The sequence below is a fragment of the Acomys russatus genome, chromosome 9, assembly GCF_903995435.1.
Source record: "Acomys russatus chromosome 9, mAcoRus1.1, whole genome shotgun sequence".
Lineage (NCBI taxonomy): Eukaryota > Metazoa > Chordata > Mammalia > Rodentia > Muridae > Acomys > Acomys russatus.
Window position 1 is genome coordinate 58,843,239 of NC_067145.1, and position 8,998 is coordinate 58,852,236.

The following is an 8,998-nucleotide window of genomic DNA, read 5'->3' on the forward strand; positions in this document are numbered from 1 at the left end:
AAGAAGCAAAGGATTCTATACTAAGGATTAACTATGGACTGCCTATCTCAGCCATCATCATATAACCTCCCCCCAAACCCCCCAACCCAGAGTCACCAGGAAGCCTTGTGAAAACAGACTGTGGAGTCAGCCCTGTCTCTGAGTCAGTAAATGTGGAGTCTGGATTTCTCTCAAGCTCCTGGGCATTGCCTTTATGCTGATCTCTAGACCGCACTTTGTGAACCACTGGGCTATGCTGTGTTGTTCTCCTCGTCCACTGGGCTACGCTGTGTTGGTCTCCTCGTCCACTGGGCTACGTTGTGTTGGTCTCCTCGTCCACTGGGCTACGCTGTGTTGTTCTCCTCGTCCACTGGGCTACGCTGTGTTGGTCTCCTCGTCCACTGGGCTACGCTGTGTTGTTCTCCTCGTCCACTGGGCTACGCTGTGTTGTTCTCCTCGTCCACTGGGCTACGATGTGTTGGTCTCCTCGTCCACTGCTACCAAAAGCAGCTGGGTTTCCATCACCCGGCTCCAGAGGGCGTTCTTCTTCAATCTCTTGTACGAGATTTCCTCTCAAATGACTTGAGTCAGATGTTGGAGCTTAACAGTATTTGGGGGAGTCATAAGAAGCTTAAACTATCAGTCTTCATTTCTGAAAATGTTACGGAGGGAAAAAAAACCAAAACCAAAACCAAAGGTCAGACAGGACCATTTTGGGTCTTTTATGTGACCAAATATAAATCAGATTTTTTTCTATCTTTGGCCTCTCCTTTCCAAAATACGCCTTTGATTGGGGGGTGGGGGCGGGGTTAAGTAGAATATCAAACCACTAATTTTAGAAAAGAAATGGAAAAAACCAACAGTTACAATCTCACTGAAGCGCTATGGGTAGAGGAACACACCTGGGGCCAGAACTTGGGGCAGGAGGATAAGAGTGAGTATGAGGCCAGCTTGACCCACACGGCAAAACCCTGCCTTACCCTCCACCCTCCCCATAGAAAATCTTACTCACATAAAATTAAAAATTTAACATCTATCTGTGTGCCACGAGTGTGTCTGGTGCCCAGGGTGTAGGATTTCCCTGGAACAGGTGGTTATGAGCTGCCCTATAGGTGCTGGGAATTGAACCCTTGTCCTCTGAAAGAGCAGCCAGTGCTTTTAAACAATGAGCCATCTCTCCAGCCCCATTAAATTGAACTGTGTTGTCATTATTCATTATGGGAGATGGGGTTATGGTAACAAATTTTTTTTCTTGATAATACTAAGATGTTTTCTATCCTTCATAAGTGTGTGGTGAAATTTTTTAAAAGCTACATTTGTGGTGTTGTCATAACTCTGTTGTTAACATATAATGGATTTATCATGTTGTTTATAAAATAATTAATAAATAATATTTTTAATTTTTCTTGGCTTTGGTTTTTAAGATGATTAATATCGAAAGATACTAGTTTACATTAAGAAAGCCTTTGGGATCCGCAATAGGTTTTTAATGGTTTTAACATTTTTTAATAACATAAAGAGCTGACAGATTATGCTAAAAAGCTTCTGCTTCCATTTCTGCTTGATTTCCCTCAATGACAGATTGTGACCTGGAGAAGTATAATCTAAAACAAACCCTTTCTTACCCACAGTTGCTTTGGTCATGGTATTTATCTCCCAGCAACAGAAAAGTGAGATAGGGCATCTTTCTCTCAAGCTAATGACATTTTCCAGCCTCCTCTGCAGCCAGGGGAGGCCACATAATTAAGTTTTGAACACAGGGATAGGAGTAGAAGCAATGTGTGTAATGTCTGGGCTGTGCCTTGCAGAGAATGCAAGCTGCATTTCGTCTCTTGGCTCTTCTCACTAGCAGGCACATGGGCTTGTGGTGGGAGCTAGAAGCACCAGTGGCATAGAAGCCCATTTTATGTTTGACAAGGAGAGAAAATTGAGGAAGTTTAGACATTCGCCAGATGCTAGGAAGGAGTTGCAACGTGGCTGATTGCACTAGACTATACTTTGGCTAGAAATACCACTCCGATTGAGGCCACTGACTCTTGCCTTCATTGGGACAAAAATGAGCATTCACCTCTGTTCAGTCATCAGCTCTATACATATTCTCTTCCCACTCCAAGTGTTTTTTCTATGGTAACATTAGCATCAAAATCTTTTACTAGAGAGCAAGAAGCAAGACTTGACATTGAGCAGACTCAAGTCACTACTTGTTTTGTGTTGAATGACTCCCTGCTTGAGAGTTCCCCTCCAGCAGGTAAGTACATGAGACGAGATGGCATGCGTTCTCTTTCCTAATTGGACTATTCATCTTTTACTTGTCTTTGGAAATGCAATCACTTTACAGCAGCCCTGAAGGATTCTGGAAACAGTTGGTTCATATGGGGATATTCCCATCAGATAGAGTTCCTGGGTAAGTAGGAAAGAGAAAGCTGCTGAGATTTCCAAAGCCCTTCCTCTTGTTTTCCACTCCTCTCTTCAAGAGGCGGAGGATAAAATGTGTTTCCCCTTCTGTGGAAATATCAAGAATTGGGGTTTTGTTTTTCAGTCTGGTCCCTCAGCCATACATCAAAACCTTATGGGTGAGCGAACAAAGGTACTTGCTGCCAACATGATAATTAATTCAGTGTCTGGAAATACAGACCTGACTCCATTAGCTTATCCTATGAACTCCACATGCACATGTTTTTTCCACGGCACACGCACAGGCACATACACATACGTGAAGCCCTTATAGGAAGAAAAACTAGAGGCAGAAGTTGAGGATACAGGCCTCATTACGTTAAGTTGGTCCTTGGATAAACCTGACACTCCTGGTGACATAGAAGAGAAAAAAAAAAAAAAAAACTATGTATTTGGTATTTTTTAAATTTGAGAAAGCATCTCACTATGCAGCCCAGGCTAGCCTTGAACTCGGAATCCTCTTGGTTCGGCTTCCTAGGATTGCAGGCATGCACCAACTTACCCAGCTCTAACTTTTATTTTTCTTGAGCCCTGAACTTCCTGTGTATGGAAGGATCCCCTCTAACTTCTGGTCCTCCTGTCTCCACCCTCTCAAGTGCTGCGATTACAGGCACATACCACCATGCTCCATTTACAAGAGGCTAGGAATAAGTCACAGGGCTTAGTGGAGGCTAGCCAAGTACTGCAACAAACCAGATTTAAAATAAAAAATCCTGAAACAGACACCAGGATACCCTCCCATTCTGCCTTTTTCTGTTCCTTCAAATTCTCCCACAACTAGAGTCCTAAGTTCTGCCCCCTAGGCTCGCCGTAGAGCCCAGATAAACCTGAACTCTAGCGGTAAACACAGTGAGAACTTCCGATCCACATACGTCGCGACGGAGGTTTGCAAATACCATTAGAACACCTACATGCCGAAACTCCATAGCTGTTGAGACCCGAGGCCAGGTGAAGTGCTGTGTTTCGGCTAGCAAATCTCAGGAGCTAAATCGTGCATCTCGCTTATAACCACCCACACGTGGATTTGGGAACGTAAAATCACTAGATGTTAATCTGTTGGGCTGAAAAACATTGCACCTGATGTGTGACCAGAAAAGCGGAGGAGCGGGAAACAAACAGAACTGGTTCGCTTCCTGCCCACTCACGGCCTCACAGGGAAAGAAAGGGGAAAGATTGGCTAGTGAGAGGGTTGGACCACAGCTTCAGTCTTCGCGGTGCTTTGTGATTTGTGGAGGAAGGGCAGGTCTAAGTTCCATTCCCTGTTAAACTGAGGCACCTGAGAACTCAGAACTGTCCAGCTGTGTTTTGCGACCAACCACTATGAATGCAAGTCCTGCAGACCGGAAGTGGGGCAAGCAAAGGAGAATTGGAGACATCTCTCTGAATTTTCCTCTAGTAAATGTGGTCCAAACAAGATCCAGCGTTCCCATTTGCCCTATTTGTGAGGAAAGGCTAATTGAGGGTATGAGGAGACATACCTCCCAGGGGAATTCATGAGGAAGGTGCTCAGGGGCCTTGCCACAGCCCAGGTGGGTCTCCAGGTGGGCAGCGTCCTGGAGACTGAATGGACACTAGAGATCGGCAGGCTACTGCCTGCTACACTGCCTGTCCATCACAAGGCATCGTTGACATCTTGACACACACGGGACAAAAGTGAGGCTCTTGGCGCAGTGTGTGACTACCCACAGCCTTTTCCATTCTCCCTCCCCAGAGTGTCTGGTTGCTGGAATTCTAGCAGTAGGAAGCCAAGGAAGATGGGGGGGAGAACACTGAAGTCAACATTTTAAACCAACTTCTAATTGAGTTAATAATTGACCTAGGAAATTACTGAAGTGGATAAAGGAAACAAACTTGAGGTGAAAAAAAGTCCAAATGAGGACACAACATGTCGACCAGGAGCTTAGAATCAGATATTAACCACTATGACCCTAAACTAGGAGTCTCATCCTAAATCCTGAGGCCAGCCTGGTCCTTCGTCTTAGGAAGAAAACACACACACACAAATATACACACATACATGCATACACATACACACACACACACACACACACACACACACGGTATTTTGCTCCACAAAGGACATATTTGGGACTCACACCTATTTTCCTCTTTTCTCTTCAACAATTCCCATTGCCAGAGACGTCTTGGGGTTAGCTGCTTCATACTGACAAAACATCTGCTACAACTCTGTTTTCATTACTGTGATCAAACACTCGACGAGAAACAACTTAAAGGGAGGAAGGCTTGTTTGGAATTCCCGTAATGCCACCCACCCTGGCAGATGTGGAAGAGGCGGGTCACATCTAGAGCCAGGAAGCAGAGATTAATGGGGTACTCAGTGAAATGGTACCACCCACATGCAGGGTGGATCATCCCTGCTCAGTCAAGCCTTTTCCAGAAGCATCTTCATAGACACACACACAGGTGGGTTTCCACGCTGATTCTAAATCCCATCAAGCCGGCAATCATTATTAACAATTACAAATTCAAAGAAATCCTAAAAGACATATTATGGGATACACTGGCTACAAGGAGAAATCATCATTACTGTCTCAAAGTAGGTATAAATGTTTGGTGGCTCAGATGGGAAACACACTCTTTACCACACTTTTTGTTTTTTTTAAGGCAAGTTTTCTCTGTGTAGCCTTGGCTGTCCTGGACTTGCTTTGTAGGCCAGGCTGGCCTCGAACTCACAGTGATCTCCCTGCCTCTGCTTCCCTGAGTGCTGGGATTGCAGGCGTGTGCCACTGTGCCTGGCTTACCAAACTCTTAACCTCAGGCAAGGCCATATGATTTGGTTCAGCCAAGAAATATGATAGATGCATGCACACCCATCCGGCAAGCTGAAGCTTAAAGAGACAGCACCTGCCTTACCAACTATTCTTTCTCTTTCCTTGCCTCTTAAGTTTGAAGATAATTTTCTTTCCTACCAGTGTATCAGGTTTTGGAGAGCATGTTGGAACTTCTCTTATAGCCAATTTTTGATACAATGTAGCTCAAATTCAAAACACATTTATGTAGTTATAAACCATTAATGAGGGATTTATGAAACTCCACCTGGCTGATTGCGATCTATACACACACTTCCAGACCCACGTGGAGATTATAACTGCCCCTTCCTCCATGCTGGCTAGCTGTCACCGGGTTAGAAGATGCTATGCGGGCTGCGGGGGAGAATTCTCAACAACACTTTAACTCAGCTATGGATCTTGTATGCTAGCCTACTGACCTGCCAGGCAAGATATGCCCTTTGGTACAATTGGTGTAATAGTGGCATTGCTAACTATGGGGTAAGCAACCACTTTATGAATAGATTGGAGGCCTGTTCCATCCAACTCATGGCTGGTACTGCAAACCAGGTCAAAAGCCAGGGTCCATGAAGGTCACGGGTTCTACTAGAGGTGCTACTGCTGTTGTTTTGTTGCGCGCGCACGCGCACACACACACACACACACACACACACACACTGTGTGTGAAAATAGAAGGGGGAAACAATCTGTGATGAGAAAAGAGGTCATCAGCAGGAGTGGGCGAGGGGGGAGAGGGAGAGTAATGAGGGTATACATACATGTATTGAGTGTCATAAGGAAACTCATTATTAGATATGATAGCATATATGCCAAACAAGAAATTATAGCTCACTCATTGAATTTATAATAAGTCTGGCCTCAGTCACTAGTTGGTAGGGAAGCAAAATGTCTTATCTAGTTTAAACAATTATAATAGACATTGCTGGGTCTCTAATTAAAAGAAATGCTGCTTCCAGACCAGCAAAATGGGTCAGCCAGGAAGGGCACTTGCTGCCAAACTTGGCAACAAGAATTTGATCCCTGGCATCCACGTGGCAGAGGAAGAGAACCAATTCCCACACTTTGCCCTCTGACCTACATCTTCCAAGCAACATGGAGACAGGCAGGGAGAAAATCGGTCCCTTCCAGTTCCACCAAGGCAGAGCTCCCCACCCCCTTCTCCAGCTGCAGACACTGACTTACCAGCTGGGGAAGGAAGGGTTCACGCAGTCTTACAGATGGCAGATCATAGTGACGTTGGGGTGAGAGCTCAAGGCAGGAACCAGAGGAAAGGTGCTGCTTACCGGCTGGCTCCTCTTAGAGCAGTCAGCCTACTTTCTTCTAGCACCCAGAACTACCTGTGTAAGGATGATATCGCCCACGGTGAGGTGGGCCCTCCCCCATCAACCCTCAATCAATAAAATGCTTCACAGACTTGCACTTCCTCAGCTGAGGTTCCCCCTTCCCAAATGACTCCAGCTTGTGTCAAACTGACACAGAAATGGACCAGCACAAATGCCCTTCGGAGAATTTAGTCCTGAAACTGGGAGATTCATGCTTTGGATGAATGCGGTGAAGGGGGTTGTGGCGGTTTGAATAAAAATATTGTTAGTTTGGTTTGTTTTTTTGTTTTGTTTTGTTTTCATTTTACTTTATCGTCCCTGCATACATACTTCACTATTTACGGAGGAAATGGAATGACATCCAGGTTGGCCGCAGCTGGAGGCACTGTTCTCGCCCTGCTTGGATAAAACAGTAGACTTTCTGTGGTCACCATCTGGATGGGTGATGAGTACATGGGCATAACTCTCTTGTTTTCTTTTCTTTTCTTTCTTTCTTTCTTTTTTTTTTTTTTTTTTTTTTTTTTTTTTTTTTTTTTTTTTTTTTTTGAGACAGGGTCTCATGCAGGCCAGGATAGCCTCTAACTCTGCACAGCTGATGCTGACCTTCAACTCTCATCTTCCTCCCTTAGCTCACCAGTGCCAAATCAGGCTTATGCCGTATGGAGGATAAGAAGTCAAGGACCTGCTGGGCGTGGTGGCACACGCCTTTAATCCCAGCACTCTAGAGGCAGAGGCAGGTGGATCCCTGTGAGTTCGAGGCCAGCCTGGTCTACAGAGGGAGTCCAGGACAGCCAAGGCTACACAGAGAAACCCTGTCTCAAAAAAACCAAAATAAATAAATAAATAAGTCAAGGACCCATGTACACTAGGCAAACATTCTGCCAACTGAGCTACGTCCCCAGCCTTTTTGGTTTTGGTTTTCAATTTTTAGACAGTGGCTTGAGACAGGCTAGAAAGACAAGAAAAAATTAGGGAACTATGAGAAGGAGAAGGAGCCCCTCACTTGGGAATCCAGGCAACGCTTTTACCATCCGAGAAGCAAGAATTCTAGCACGATTGACATGTTGCCGACAGAGAAATATCATTCCTTTTGTGTAGGGATGTGTTATATTAAAGTAACAATGAACCTGGTGTAAGGCTCAGGTATGCGGCCTGGGGTGGGGCCTCCCTCATTCCTCCACTGGGCATTGTGGGAGAATCTCAAAAAGACTGTTAGCTCAGTGTAATAAAGGTGTCTTGCCTTCTGGGTCCTCAGCCTCTCGGCTGTGAAATATGGCCACCTCTTAGTTCTAGGTTGTGCTTGGCCTTTCTGAGCTCCTTCTTTGAACTCTATTCTGAACCCTGAATTTTAAAAATATCTTTATGGGGCTGGAGTGATGGCTCAGTGGTTAAGAGTGCCACCTGCTCTTCCAAAGGTCCTGAGTTCAATTCCCAGAAACCACATGGTGGTTCACAACCATCTGTAATGTGATCTGATGCCCTCTTCTGGCCATCAGGTATAGTGTACATGCAGGCAGAACACAGTGTATATAGTAATAAATAAATAAATCTTTAAAAAATATATCTTTATTATGATGGCACATGCCTATATCCTGGCACTCTGGGAGCTGGACAGATCTCTGAGAATTTGAGGCCAGCCTGGTGTTCAAAGTGAGTCTAGGACAGGCAAGGCTACACAGAGAAACCCTGTCTCGAAAAACAAAAACAAAATAAAATTTATTACACCCCAAATCTGTACCATGTTGCCTAGTCCTGGCATTTTTTTCCTGCAATGAGACAACGAATCCCACTTTGGCTCTAGAAGATTAAGGACATTTTTCAGGTAGCTTAGGGTGACACCAGGAAGCTATGTTACTGTCCCCCACACATCACTCACAGAATGTCATGTGACCCAAGCTGGCAATGAAGTTTGGTCTTCTGGTCTTTTTGCCTTCACCTCCCATGTGCTGGAACGCCAGGTGTTCCATGGAACTACCATGCCTGGCTACTTCTTGTTTTTGATATTTGGAAAAATGCCCATCATAAAAGAAGTGTTTATAATTTTGGTTTTATTTGTTTTTGTTTTTGTTTTTGTTTTGGGGTTTTTTTGTTGTTGTTGTTTTGGTTTGGTTTTTCGAGACAGGGTTTCTCCGTGTAGCCTTGGCTGTCCTGGACTCACTTTGTAGACCAGGCTGGCCTCGAACTCACAGCGATCCGCCTGCCTCTGCCTCCCGAGTGCTGGGTTTATAATTTTGAAGCACACAAAATGTTGGTATTCATTATACTTTTATTTTTACATTTTATTTTATGTTTTGACCATGTGCATACAATGCCTGGGGAGACCAGAAGAGGAAGCTGGACCCCCTGAAGCTGGAATTACAGATAGTGATGCGCACCATGTGGGCACTGGGAACTGAACCCAGCTCCGCTTGGAAGAGCATCCAGTACTCTTAA

General features: G+C 44.9%; 1 protein-coding gene across 4 annotated transcripts in view; it reads left to right on the forward strand.

Moving 5' to 3' along the window:
- Window positions 1-8,998, forward strand: part of LOC127194016 (3-alpha-hydroxysteroid dehydrogenase) — a 1,235,587-nt gene that overhangs the window by 391,221 nt on the left and 835,368 nt on the right. The window lies entirely within an intron of this gene.